Consider the following 13,147-nt stretch of genomic DNA (forward strand, 5'->3'; position numbering starts at 1 on the left):
TAGGGGTCGAATGAGACAAAGCTAAGATTTGCGTTACGGCTGGGGTTGGTCCAGTAAGGATCCCACACACCATGGACCATCGGCGGAGGCCCCGGGTAGGCTTACACTGCGGGCTAATGGTGGACTTCTTTAAAAACGTGAGCACTAAATGGGGCGGGATGTTGACTGAAAGAATGCAGCTAGCTACAGAAATATGCAGAAATAAAGAAAAACACATCTCATTGCATGCCTTTAAAGAGCTTACTCTCCCTACCGGCAATGTTCCTGAACCTTCGCTTCCCAAACATTTTTAGAACCAAAAAAAACCTAGAAAAGATCTGACCTCCCTCACCGGGAATTGAACTCAAGACTGCTGGATGGAGAGGTGCTGACATTGACCACTAGGCTACCAGACTGCTGTTGAACAGAGCACTCCCGAAAGGTGACATTTCAATTTCAGGCTGACAAGTGTGCTTTATTGTTCAGTTCGGGCTTTGCACAGCCAGTGCTAGAATTCAATCCAAGTTCATGCTTTGCTTTGATTTTGAATTAATGGCCAAACCAGCCAATCCCTAAAAAAATACAGGTCTCAGAGGCTCTCGTTTCAGTACCAGCAGGGTAGCGTGGCCGAGCGGTCTAAGGCGCTGGATTTAGGCTCCAGTCTCTTTGGAGGCGTGGGTTCGAATCCCACCGCTGCCAATAGCTGTTTCTTTTTTATCTTCATGCCACGTGTACAGACAGGACAATTGGGAGCCAGGGAATGGCATGTGTTTATGAATTCTTGCTTTTCTGAACACCCAGACTGAAAGCACACATCTGACTCGTGTGCGTTTTCACCAAAAAAGGGTAAAGCATAAATCACTGTTCACTGAAAACGGACATGCGTTCACGATCCTGTCAATAAACACGTGCTTGGCAGGGCCACAAATCTGCCGACACGATGCCCTAATGAATGCACATCTCTTTGCCTTGGTAGTTGCTCCTTTTTGCAGCGCCTTTTCCTGCTGCATCACAAAAACTCAGTTCAAGACACTTGGCTCCATCCAGTGGAGCTCCTATGCCCAGCTTAGAAACCCCCAGGCACGAGATTGCAAGGTCCCTGGTAATTCTCCCACTCCTGGACACGTCGGAACCAAGTTTCGTATGCACTAGCAGCGAGAACAAAATCCCACATGTGAGGACAATAGGCGTCTTTCATTTAGGGCTAGTGTTAGGCTAAGAGTTTGCAGTAGCTCCTTGGGTCGAGTTAGGGGTCGAATGAGACAAAGCTAAGATTTGCGTTACGGCTGGGGTTGGTCCAGTAAGGATCCCACACACCATGGACCATCGGCGGAGGCCCCGGGTAGGCTTACACTGCGGGCTAATGGTGGACTTCTTTAAAAACGTGAGCACTAAATGGGGCGGGATGTTGACTGAAAGAATGCAGCTAGCTACAGAAATATGCAGAAATAAAGAAAAACACATCTCATTGCATGCCTTTAAAGAGCTTACTCTCCCTACCGGCAATGTTCCTGAACCTTCGCTTCCCAAACATTTTTAGAACCAAAAAAAACCTAGAAAAGATCTGACCTCCCTCACCGGGAATTGAACTCAAGACTGCTGGATGGAGGGGTGCTGACATTGACCACTAGGCTACCAGACTGCTGTTGAACAGAGCACTCCCGAAAGGTGACATTTCAATTTCAGGCTGACAAGTGTGCTTTATTGTTCAGTTCGGGCTTTGCACAGCCAGTGCTAGAATTCAATCCAAGTTCATGCTTTGCTTTGATTTTGAATTAATGGCCAAACCAGCCAATCCCTAAAAAAATACAGGTCTCAGAGGCTCTCGTTTCAGTACCAGCAGGGTAGCGTGGCCGAGCGGTCTAAGGCGCTGGATTTAGGCTCCAGTCTCTTTGGAGGCGTGGGTTCGAATCCCACCGCTGCCAATAGCTGTTTCTTTTTTATCTTCATGCCACGTGTACAGACAGGACAATTGGGAGCCAGGGAATGGCATGTGTTTATGAATTCTTGCTTTTCTGAACACCCAGACTGAAAGCACACATCTGACTCGTGTGCGTTTTCACCAAAAAAGGGTAAAGCATAAATCACTGTTCACTGAAAACGGACATGCGTTCACGATCCTGTCAATAAACACGTTCAGGGCAGGGCCACAAATCTGCCGACACGATGCCCTAATGAATGCACATCTCTTTGCCTTGGTAGTTGCTCCTTTTTGCAGAGCCTTTTCCTGCTGCATCACAAAAACTCAGTTCAAGACACTTGGCTCCATCCAGTGGAGCTCCTATGCCCAGCTTAGAAACCCCCAGGCACGAGATTGCAAGGTCCCTGGTAATTCTCCCACTCCTGGACACGTCGGAACCAAGTTTCGTATGCACTAGCAGCGAGAACAAAATCCCACATGTGAGGACAATAGGCGTCTTTCATTTAGGGCTAGTGTTAGGCTAAGAGTTTGCAGTAGCTCCTTGGGTCGAGTTAGGGGTCGAATGAGACAAAGCTAAGATTTGCGTTACGGCTGGGGTTGGTCCAGTAAGGATCCCACACACCATGGACCATCGGCGGAGGCCCCGGGTAGGCTTACACTGCGGGCTAATGGTGGACTTCTTTAAAAACGTGAGCACTAAATGGGGCGGGATGTTGACTGAAAGAATGCAGCTAGCTACAGAAATATGCAGAAATAAAGAAAAACACATCTCATTGCATGCCTTTAAAGAGCTTACTCTCCCTACCGGCAATGTTCCTGAACCTTCGCTTCCCAAACATTTTTAGAACCAAAAAAAACCTAGAAAAGATCTGACCTCCCTCACCGGGAATTGAACTCAAGACTGCTGGATGGAGAGGTGCTGACATTGACCACTAGGCTACCAGACTGCTGTTGAACAGAGCACTCCCGAAAGGTGACATTTCAATTTCAGGCTGACAAGTGTGCTTTATTGTTCAGTTCGGGCTTTGCACAGCCAGTGCTAGAATTCAATCCAAGTTCATGCTTTGCTTTGATTTTGAATTAATGGCCAAACCAGCCAATCCCTAAAAAAATACAGGTCTCAGAGGCTCTCGTTTCAGTACCAGCAGGGTAGCGTGGCCGAGCGGTCTAAGGCGCTGGATTTAGGCTCCAGTCTCTTTGGAGGCGTGGGTTCGAATCCCACCGCTGCCAATAGCTGTTTCTTTTTTATCTTCATGCCACGTGTACAGACAGGACAATTGGGAGCCAGGGAATGGCATGTGTTTATGAATTCTTGCTTTTCTGAACACCCAGACTGAAAGCACACATCTGACTCGTGTGCGTTTTCACCAAAAAAGGGTAAAGCATAAATCACTGTTCACTGAAAACGGACATGCGTTCACGATCCTGTCAATAAACACGTGCTTGGCAGGGCCACAAATCTGCCGACACGATGCCCTAATGAATGCACATCTCTTTGCCTTGGTAGTTGCTCCTTTTTGCAGCGCCTTTTCCTGCTGCATCACAAAAACTCAGTTCAAGACACTTGGCTCCATCCAGTGGAGCTCCTATGCCCAGCTTAGAAACCCCCAGGCACGAGATTGCAAGGTCCCTGGTAATTCTCCCACTCCTGGACACGTCGGAACCAAGTTTCGTATGCACTAGCAGCGAGAACAAAATCCCACATGTGAGGACAATAGGCGTCTTTCATTTAGGGCTAGTGTTAGGCTAAGAGTTTGCAGTAGCTCCTTGGGTCGAGTTAGGGGTCGAATGAGACAAAGCTAAGATTTGCGTTACGGCTGGGGTTGGTCCAGTAAGGATCCCACACACCATGGACCATCGGCGGAGGCCCCGGGTAGGCTTACACTGCGGGCTAATGGTGGACTTCTTTAAAAACGTGAGCACTAAATGGGGCGGGATGTTGACTGAAAGAATGCAGCTAGCTACAGAAATATGCAGAAATAAAGAAAAACACATCTCATTGCATGCCTTTAAAGAGCTTACTCTCCCTACCGGCAATGTTCCTGAACCTTCGCTTCCCAAACATTTTTAGAACCAAAAAAAACCTAGAAAAGATCTGACCTCCCTCACCGGGAATTGAACTCAAGACTGCTGGATGGAGGGGTGCTGACATTGACCACTAGGCTACCAGACTGCTGTTGAACAGAGCACTCCCGAAAGGTGACATTTCAATTTCAGGCTGACAAGTGTGCTTTATTGTTCAGTTCGGGCTTTGCACAGCCAGTGCTAGAATTCAATCCAAGTTCATGCTTTGCTTTGATTTTGAATTAATGGCCAAACCAGCCAATCCCTAAAAAAATACAGGTCTCAGAGGCTCTCGTTTCAGTACCAGCAGGGTAGCGTGGCCGAGCGGTCTAAGGCGCTGGATTTAGGCTCCAGTCTCTTTGGAGGCGTGGGTTCGAATCCCACCGCTGCCAATAGCTGTTTCTTTTTTATCTTCATGCCACGTGTACAGACAGGACAATTGGGAGCCAGGGAATGGCATGTGTTTATGAATTCTTGCTTTTCTGAACACCCAGACTGAAAGCACACATCTGACTCGTGTGCGTTTTCACCAAAAAAGGGTAAAGCATAAATCACTGTTCACTGAAAACGGACATGCGTTCACGATCCTGTCAATAAACACGTTCAGGGCAGGGCCACAAATCTGCCGACACGATGCCCTAATGAATGCACATCTCTTTGCCTTGGTAGTTGCTCCTTTTTGCAGAGCCTTTTCCTGCTGCATCACAAAAACTCAGTTCAAGACACTTGGCTCCATCCAGTGGAGCTCCTATGCCCAGCTTAGAAACCCCCAGGCACGAGATTGCAAGGTCCCTGGTAATTCTCCCACTCCTGGACACGTCGGAACCAAGTTTCGTATGCACTAGCAGCGAGAACAAAATCCCACATGTGAGGACAATAGGCGTCTTTCATTTAGGGCTAGTGTTAGGCTAAGAGTTTGCAGTAGCTCCTTGGGTCGAGTTAGGGGTCGAATGAGACAAAGCTAAGATTTGCGTTACGGCTGGGGTTGGTCCAGTAAGGATCCCACACACCATGGACCATCGGCGGAGGCCCCGGGTAGGCTTACACTGCGGGCTAATGGTGGACTTCTTTAAAAACGTGAGCACTAAATGGGGCGGGATGTTGACTGAAAGAATGCAGCTAGCTACAGAAATATGCAGAAATAAAGAAAAACACATCTCATTGCATGCCTTTAAAGAGCTTACTCTCCCTACCGGCAATGTTCCTGAACCTTCGCTTCCCAAACATTTTTAGAACCAAAAAAAACCTAGAAAAGATCTGACCTCCCTCACCGGGAATTGAACTCAAGACTGCTGGATGGAGGGGTGCTGACATTGACCACTAGGCTACCAGACTGCTGTTGAACAGAGCACTCCCGAAAGGTGACATTTCAATTTCAGGCTGACAAGTGTGCTTTATTGTTCAGTTCGGGCTTTGCAGAGCCAGTGCTAGAATTCAATCCAAGTTCATGCTTTGCTTTGATTTTGAATTAATGGCCAAACCAGCCAATCCCTAAAAAAATACAGGTCTCAGAGGCTCTCGTTTCAGTACCAGCAGGGTAGCGTGGCCGAGCGGTCTAAGGCGCTGGATTTAGGCTCCAGTCTCTTTGGAGGCGTGGGTTCGAATCCCACCGCTGCCAATAGCTGTTTCTTTTTTATCTTCATGCCACGTGTACAGACAGGACAATTGGGAGCCAGGGAATGGCATGTGTTTATGAATTCTTGCTTTTCTGAACACCCAGACTGAAAGCACACATCTGACTCGTGTGCGTTTTCACCAAAAAAGGGTAAAGCATAAATCACTGTTCACTGAAAACGGACATGCGTTCACGATCCTGTCAATAAACACGTGCTTGGCAGGGCCACAAATCTGCCGACACGATGCCCTAATGAATGCACATCTCTTTGCCTTGGTAGTTGCTCCTTTTTGCAGCGCCTTTTCCTGCTGCATCACAAAAACTCAGTTCAAGACACTTGGCTCCATCCAGTGGAGCTCCTATGCCCAGCTTAGAAACCCCCAGGCACGAGATTGCAAGGTCCCTGGTAATTCTCCCACTCCTGGACACGTCGGAACCAAGTTTCGTATGCACTAGCAGCGAGAACAAAATCCCACATGTGAGGACAATAGGCGTCTTTCATTTAGGGCTAGTGTTAGGCTAAGAGTTTGCAGTAGCTCCTTGGGTCGAGTTAGGGGTCGAATGAGACAAAGCTAAGATTTGCGTTACGGCTGGGGTTGGTCCAGTAAGGATCCCACACACCATGGACCATCGGCGGAGGCCCCGGGTAGGCTTACACTGCGGGCTAATGGTGGACTTCTTTAAAAACGTGAGCACTAAATGGGGCGGGATGTTGACTGAAAGAATGCAGCTAGCTACAGAAATATGCAGAAATAAAGAAAAACACATCTCATTGCATGCCTTTAAAGAGCTTACTCTCCCTACCGGCAATGTTCCTGAACCTTCGCTTCCCAAACATTTTTAGAACCAAAAAAAACCTAGAAAAGATCTGACCTCCCTCACCGGGAATTGAACTCAAGACTGCTGGATGGAGAGGTGCTGACATTGACCACTAGGCTACCAGACTGCTGTTGAACAGAGCACTCCCGAAAGGTGACATTTCAATTTCAGGCTGACAAGTGTGCTTTATTGTTCAGTTCGGGCTTTGCACAGCCAGTGCTAGAATTCAATCCAAGTTCATGCTTTGCTTTGATTTTGAATTAATGGCCAAACCAGCCAATCCCTAAAAAAATACAGGTCTCAGAGGCTCTCGTTTCAGTACCAGCAGGGTAGCGTGGCCGAGCGGTCTAAGGCGCTGGATTTAGGCTCCAGTCTCTTTGGAGGCGTGGGTTCGAATCCCACCGCTGCCAATAGCTGTTTCTTTTTTATCTTCATGCCACGTGTACAGACAGGACAATTGGGAGCCAGGGAATGGCATGTGTTTATGAATTCTTGCTTTTCTGAACACCCAGACTGAAAGCACACATCTGACTCGTGTGCGTTTTCACCAAAAAAGGGTAAAGCATAAATCACTGTTCACTGAAAACGGACATGCGTTCACGATCCTGTCAATAAACACGTGCTTGGCAGGGCCACAAATCTGCCGACACGATGCCCTAATGAATGCACATCTCTTTGCCTTGGTAGTTGCTCCTTTTTGCAGCGCCTTTTCCTGCTGCATCACAAAAACTCAGTTCAAGACACTTGGCTCCATCCAGTGGAGCTCCTATGCCCAGCTTAGAAACCCCCAGGCACGAGATTGCAAGGTCCCTGGTAATTCTCCCACTCCTGGACACGTCGGAACCAAGTTTCGTATGCACTAGCAGCGAGAACAAAATCCCACATGTGAGGACAATAGGCGTCTTTCATTTAGGGCTAGTGTTAGGCTAAGAGTTTGCAGTAGCTCCTTGGGTCGAGTTAGGGGTCGAATGAGACAAAGCTAAGATTTGCGTTACGGCTGGGGTTGGTCCAGTAAGGATCCCACACACCATGGACCATCGGCGGAGGCCCCGGGTAGGCTTACACTGCGGGCTAATGGTGGACTTCTTTAAAAACGTGAGCACTAAATGGGGCGGGATGTTGACTGAAAGAATGCAGCTAGCTACAGAAATATGCAGAAATAAAGAAAAACACATCTCATTGCATGCCTTTAAAGAGCTTACTCTCCCTACCGGCAATGTTCCTGAACCTTCGCTTCCCAAACATTTTTAGAACCAAAAAAAACCTAGAAAAGATCTGACCTCCCTCACCGGGAATTGAACTCAAGACTGCTGGATGGAGGGGTGCTGACATTGACCACTAGGCTACCAGACTGCTGTTGAACAGAGCACTCCCGAAAGGTGACATTTCAATTTCAGGCTGACAAGTGTGCTTTATTGTTCAGTTCGGGCTTTGCACAGCCAGTGCTAGAATTCAATCCAAGTTCATGCTTTGCTTTGATTTTGAATTAATGGCCAAACCAGCCAATCCCTAAAAAAATACAGGTCTCAGAGGCTCTCGTTTCAGTACCAGCAGGGTAGCGTGGCCGAGCGGTCTAAGGCGCTGGATTTAGGCTCCAGTCTCTTTGGAGGCGTGGGTTCGAATCCCACCGCTGCCAATAGCTGTTTCTTTTTTATCTTCATGCCACGTGTACAGACAGGACAATTGGGAGCCAGGGAATGGCATGTGTTTATGAATTCTTGCTTTTCTGAACACCCAGACTGAAAGCACACATCTGACTCGTGTGCGTTTTCACCAAAAAAGGGTAAAGCATAAATCACTGTTCACTGAAAACGGACATGCGTTCACGATCCTGTCAATAAACACGTGCTTGGCAGGGCCACAAATCTGCCGACACGATGCCCTAATGAATGCACATCTCTTTGCCTTGGTAGTTGCTCCTTTTTGCAGCGCCTTTTCCTGCTGCATCACAAAAACTCAGTTCAAGACACTTGGCTCCATCCAGTGGAGCTCCTATGCCCAGCTTAGAAACCCCCAGGCACGAGATTGCAAGGTCCCTGGTAATTCTCCCACTCCTGGACACGTCGGAACCAAGTTTCGTATGCACTAGCAGCGAGAACAAAATCCCACATGTGAGGACAATAGGCGTCTTTCATTTAGGGCTAGTGTTAGGCTAAGAGTTTGCAGTAGCTCCTTGGGTCGAGTTAGGGGTCGAATGAGACAAAGCTAAGATTTGCGTTACGGCTGGGGTTGGTCCAGTAAGGATCCCACACACCATGGACCATCGGCGGAGGCCCCGGGTAGGCTTACACTGCGGGCTAATGGTGGACTTCTTTAAAAACGTGAGCACTAAATGGGGCGGGATGTTGACTGAAAGAATGCAGCTAGCTACAGAAATATGCAGAAATAAAGAAAAACACATCTCATTGCATGCCTTTAAAGAGCTTACTCTCCCTACCGGCAATGTTCCTGAACCTTCGCTTCCCAAACATTTTTAGAACCAAAAAAAACCTAGAAAAGATCTGACCTCCCTCACCGGGAATTGAACTCAGGACTGCTGGATGGAGGGGTGCTGACATTGACCACTAGGCTACCAGACTGCTGTCGAACAGAGCACTCCCGAAAGGTGACATTTCAATTTCAGGCTGACAAGTGTGCTTTATTGTTCAGTTCGGGCTTTGCACAGCCAGTGCTAGAATTCAATCCAAGTTCATGCTTTGCTTTGATTTTGAATTAATGGCCAAACCAGCCAATCCCTAAAAAAATACAGGTCTCAGAGGCTCTCGTTTCAGTACCAGCAGGGTAGCGTGGCCGAGCGGTCTAAGGCGCTGGATTTAGGCTCCAGTCTCTTTGGAGGCGTGGGTTCGAATCCCACCGCTGCCAATAGCTGTTTCTTTTTTATCTTCATGCCACGTGTACAGACAGGACAATTGGGAGCCAGGGAATGGCATGTGTTTATGAATTCTTGCTTTTCTGAACACCCAGACTGAAAGCACACATCTGACTCGTGTGCGTTTTCACCAAAAAAGGGTAAAGCATAAATCACTGTTCACTGAAAACGGACATGCGTTCACGATCCTGTCAATAAACACGTTCAGGGCAGGGCCACAAATCTGCCGACACGATGCCCTAATGAATGCACATCTCTTTGCCTTGGTAGTTGCTCCTTTTTGCAGAGCCTTTTCCTGCTGCATCACAAAAACTCAGTTCAAGACACTTGGCTCCATCCAGTGGAGCTCCTATGCCCAGCTTAGAAACCCCCAGGCACGAGATTGCAAGGTCCCTGGTAATTCTCCCACTCCTGGACACGTCGGAACCAAGTTTCGTATGCACTAGCAGCGAGAACAAAATCCCACATGTGAGGACAATAGGCGTCTTTCATTTAGGGCTAGTGTTAGGCTAAGAGTTTGCAGTAGCTCCTTGGGTCGAGTTAGGGGTCGAATGAGACAAAGCTAAGATTTGCGTTACGGCTGGGGTTGGTCCAGTAAGGATCCCACACACCATGGACCATCGGCGGAGGCCCCGGGTAGGCTTACACTGCGGGCTAATGGTGGACTTCTTTAAAAACGTGAGCACTAAATGGGGCGGGATGTTGACTGAAAGAATGCAGCTAGCTACAGAAATATGCAGAAATAAAGAAAAACACATCTCATTGCATGCCTTTAAAGAGCTTACTCTCCCTACCGGCAATGTTCCTGAACCTTCGCTTCCCAAACATTTTTAGAACCAAAAAAAACCTAGAAAAGATCTGACCTCCCTCACCGGGAATTGAACTCAAGACTGCTGGATGGAGGGGTGCTGACATTGACCACTAGGCTACCAGACTGCTGTTGAACAGAGCACTCCCGAAAGGTGACATTTCAATTTCAGGCTGACAAGTGTGCTTTATTGTTCAGTTCGGGCTTTGCAGAGCCAGTGCTAGAATTCAATCCAAGTTCATGCTTTGCTTTGATTTTGAATTAATGGCCAAACCAGCCAATCCCTAAAAAAATACAGGTCTCAGAGGCTCTCGTTTCAGTACCAGCAGGGTAGCGTGGCCGAGCGGTCTAAGGCGCTGGATTTAGGCTCCAGTCTCTTTGGAGGCGTGGGTTCGAATCCCACCGCTGCCAATAGCTGTTTCTTTTTTATCTTCATGCCACGTGTACAGACAGGACAATTGGGAGCCAGGGAATGGCATGTGTTTATGAATTCTTGCTTTTCTGAACACCCAGACTGAAAGCACACATCTGACTCGTGTGCGTTTTCACCAAAAAAGGGTAAAGCATAAATCACTGTTCACTGAAAACGGACATGCGTTCACGATCCTGTCAATAAACACGTGCTTGGCAGGGCCACAAATCTGCCGACACGATGCCCTAATGAATGCACATCTCTTTGCCTTGGTAGTTGCTCCTTTTTGCAGCGCCTTTTCCTGCTGCATCACAAAAACTCAGTTCAAGACACTTGGCTCCATCCAGTGGAGCTCCTATGCCCAGCTTAGAAACCCCCAGGCACGAGATTGCAAGGTCCCTGGTAATTCTCCCACTCCTGGACACGTCGGAACCAAGTTTCGTATGCACTAGCAGCGAGAACAAAATCCCACATGTGAGGACAATAGGCGTCTTTCATTTAGGGCTAGTGTTAGGCTAAGAGTTTGCAGTAGCTCCTTGGGTCGAGTTAGGGGTCGAATGAGACAAAGCTAAGATTTGCGTTACGGCTGGGGTTGGTCCAGTAAGGATCCCACACACCATGGACCATCGGCGGAGGCCCCGGGTAGGCTTACACTGCGGGCTAATGGTGGACTTCTTTAAAAACGTGAGCACTAAATGGGGCGGGATGTTGACTGAAAGAATGCAGCTAGCTACAGAAATATGCAGAAATAAAGAAAAACACATCTCATTGCATGCCTTTAAAGAGCTTACTCTCCCTACCGGCAATGTTCCTGAACCTTCGCTTCCCAAACATTTTTAGAACCAAAAAAAACCTAGAAAAGATCTGACCTCCCTCACCGGGAATTGAACTCAAGACTGCTGGATGGAGGGGTGCTGACATTGACCACTAGGCTACCAGACTGCTGTTGAACAGAGCACTCCCGAAAGGTGACATTTCAATTTCAGGCTGACAAGTGTGCTTTATTGTTCAGTTCGGGCTTTGCACAGCCAGTGCTAGAATTCAATCCAAGTTCATGCTTTGCTTTGATTTTGAATTAATGGCCAAACCAGCCAATCCCTAAAAAAATACAGGTCTCAGAGGCTCTCGTTTCAGTACCAGCAGGGTAGCGTGGCCGAGCGGTCTAAGGCGCTGGATTTAGGTTCCAGTCTCTTTGGAGGCGTGGGTTCGAATCCCACCGCTGCCAATAGCTGTTTCTTTTTTATCTTCATGCCACGTGTACAGACAGGACAATTGGGAGCCAGGGAATGGCATGTGTTTATGAATTCTTGCTTTTCTGAACACCCAGACTGAAAGCACACATCTGACTCGTGTGCGTTTTCACCAAAAAAGGGTAAAGCATAAATCACTGTTCACTGAAAACGGACATGCGTTCACGATCCTGTCAATAAACACGTGCTTGGCAGGGCCACAAATCTGCCGACACGATGCCCTAATGAATGCACATCTCTTTGCCTTGGTAGTTGCTCCTTTTTGCAGCGCCTTTTCCTGCTGCATCACAAAAACTCAGTTCAAGACACTTGGCTCCATCCAGTGGAGCTCCTATGCCCAGCTTAGAAACCCCCAGGCACGAGATTGCAAGGTCCCTGGTAATTCTCCCACTCCTGGACACGTCGGAACCAAGTTTCGTATGCACTAGCAGCGAGAACAAAATCCCACATGTGAGGACAATAGGCGTCTTTCATTTAGGGCTAGTGTTAGGCTAAGAGTTTGCAGTAGCTCCTTGGGTCGAGTTAGGGGTCGAATGAGACAAAGCTAAGATTTGCGTTACGGCTGGGGTTGGTCCAGTAAGGATCCCACACACCATGGACCATCGGCGGAGGCCCCGGGTAGGCTTACACTGCGGGCTAATGGTGGACTTCTTTAAAAACGTGAGCACTAAATGGGGCGGGATGTTGACTGAAAGAATGCAGCTAGCTACAGAAATATGCAGAAATAAAGAAAAACACATCTCATTGCATGCCTTTAAAGAGCTTACTCTCCCTACCGGCAATGTTCCTGAACCTTCGCTTCCCAAACATTTTTAGAACCAAAAAAAACCTAGAAAAGATCTGACCTCCCTCACCGGGAATTGAACTCAAGACTGCTGGATGGAGGGGTGCTGACATTGACCACTAGGCTACCAGACTGCTGTTGAACAGAGCACTCCCGAAAGGTGACATTTCAATTTCAGGCTGACAAGTGTGCTTTATTGTTCAGTTCGGGCTTTGCACAGCCAGTGCTAGAATTCAATCCAAGTTCATGCTTTGCTTTGATTTTGAATTAATGGCCAAACCAGCCAATCCCTAAAAAAATACAGGTCTCAGAGGCTCTCGTTTCAGTACCAGCAGGGTAGCGTGGCCGAGCGGTCTAAGGCGCTGGATTTAGGCTCCAGTCTCTTTGGAGGCGTGGGTTCGAATCCCACCGCTGCCAATAGCTGTTTCTTTTTTATCTTCATGCCACGTGTACAGACAGGACAATTGGGAGCCAGGGAATGGCATGTGTTTATGAATTCTTGCTTTTCTGAACACCCAGACTGAAAGCACACATCTGACTCGTGTGCGTTTTCACCAAAAAAGGGTAAAGCATAAATCACTGTTCACTGAAAACGGACATGCGTTCACGATCCTGTCAATAAACAC

At 47.9% G+C, this 13,147-nt stretch overlaps 11 non-coding genes across 11 annotated transcripts; all 11 read left to right on the forward strand.

Annotated features, from left to right (window-relative positions):
* Positions 1–596: 596 nt before the first annotated feature.
* On the forward strand, positions 597–678 carry TRNAL-UAG (transfer RNA leucine (anticodon UAG)). Its single transcript has one exon. It is a non-coding gene; the product is annotated as a tRNA-Leu (tRNA).
* A 1,144-nt stretch (positions 679–1,822) lies between these two features.
* TRNAL-UAG (transfer RNA leucine (anticodon UAG)) lies at positions 1,823–1,904 on the forward strand. Its single transcript has one exon. It is a non-coding gene; the product is annotated as a tRNA-Leu (tRNA).
* A 1,144-nt stretch (positions 1,905–3,048) lies between these two features.
* TRNAL-UAG (transfer RNA leucine (anticodon UAG)) lies at positions 3,049–3,130 on the forward strand. Its single transcript has one exon. It is a non-coding gene; the product is annotated as a tRNA-Leu (tRNA).
* Positions 3,131–4,274: 1,144 nt separating this feature from the next.
* On the forward strand, positions 4,275–4,356 carry TRNAL-UAG (transfer RNA leucine (anticodon UAG)). The gene has a single exon. It is a non-coding gene; the product is annotated as a tRNA-Leu (tRNA).
* A 1,144-nt stretch (positions 4,357–5,500) lies between these two features.
* On the forward strand, positions 5,501–5,582 carry TRNAL-UAG (transfer RNA leucine (anticodon UAG)). Its single transcript has one exon. It is a non-coding gene; the product is annotated as a tRNA-Leu (tRNA).
* A 1,144-nt stretch (positions 5,583–6,726) lies between these two features.
* On the forward strand, positions 6,727–6,808 carry TRNAL-UAG (transfer RNA leucine (anticodon UAG)). The gene has a single exon. It is a non-coding gene; the product is annotated as a tRNA-Leu (tRNA).
* Positions 6,809–7,952: 1,144 nt separating this feature from the next.
* On the forward strand, positions 7,953–8,034 carry TRNAL-UAG (transfer RNA leucine (anticodon UAG)). The gene has a single exon. It is a non-coding gene; the product is annotated as a tRNA-Leu (tRNA).
* A 1,144-nt stretch (positions 8,035–9,178) lies between these two features.
* TRNAL-UAG (transfer RNA leucine (anticodon UAG)) lies at positions 9,179–9,260 on the forward strand. The gene has a single exon. It is a non-coding gene; the product is annotated as a tRNA-Leu (tRNA).
* Positions 9,261–10,404: 1,144 nt separating this feature from the next.
* On the forward strand, positions 10,405–10,486 carry TRNAL-UAG (transfer RNA leucine (anticodon UAG)). The gene has a single exon. It is a non-coding gene; the product is annotated as a tRNA-Leu (tRNA).
* A 1,144-nt stretch (positions 10,487–11,630) lies between these two features.
* On the forward strand, positions 11,631–11,712 carry TRNAL-UAG (transfer RNA leucine (anticodon UAG)). Its single transcript has one exon. It is a non-coding gene; the product is annotated as a tRNA-Leu (tRNA).
* Positions 11,713–12,856: 1,144 nt separating this feature from the next.
* Positions 12,857–12,938, forward strand: TRNAL-UAG (transfer RNA leucine (anticodon UAG)). Its single transcript has one exon. It is a non-coding gene; the product is annotated as a tRNA-Leu (tRNA).
* Positions 12,939–13,147: the final 209 nt, after the last annotated feature.

Source organism: Ambystoma mexicanum, chromosome 1p (assembly GCF_040938575.1).
Source record: "Ambystoma mexicanum isolate Mex_15411 chromosome 1p, UKY_AmexF1_1, whole genome shotgun sequence".
Taxonomy (NCBI): Eukaryota; Metazoa; Chordata; class Amphibia; order Caudata; family Ambystomatidae; genus Ambystoma; species Ambystoma mexicanum.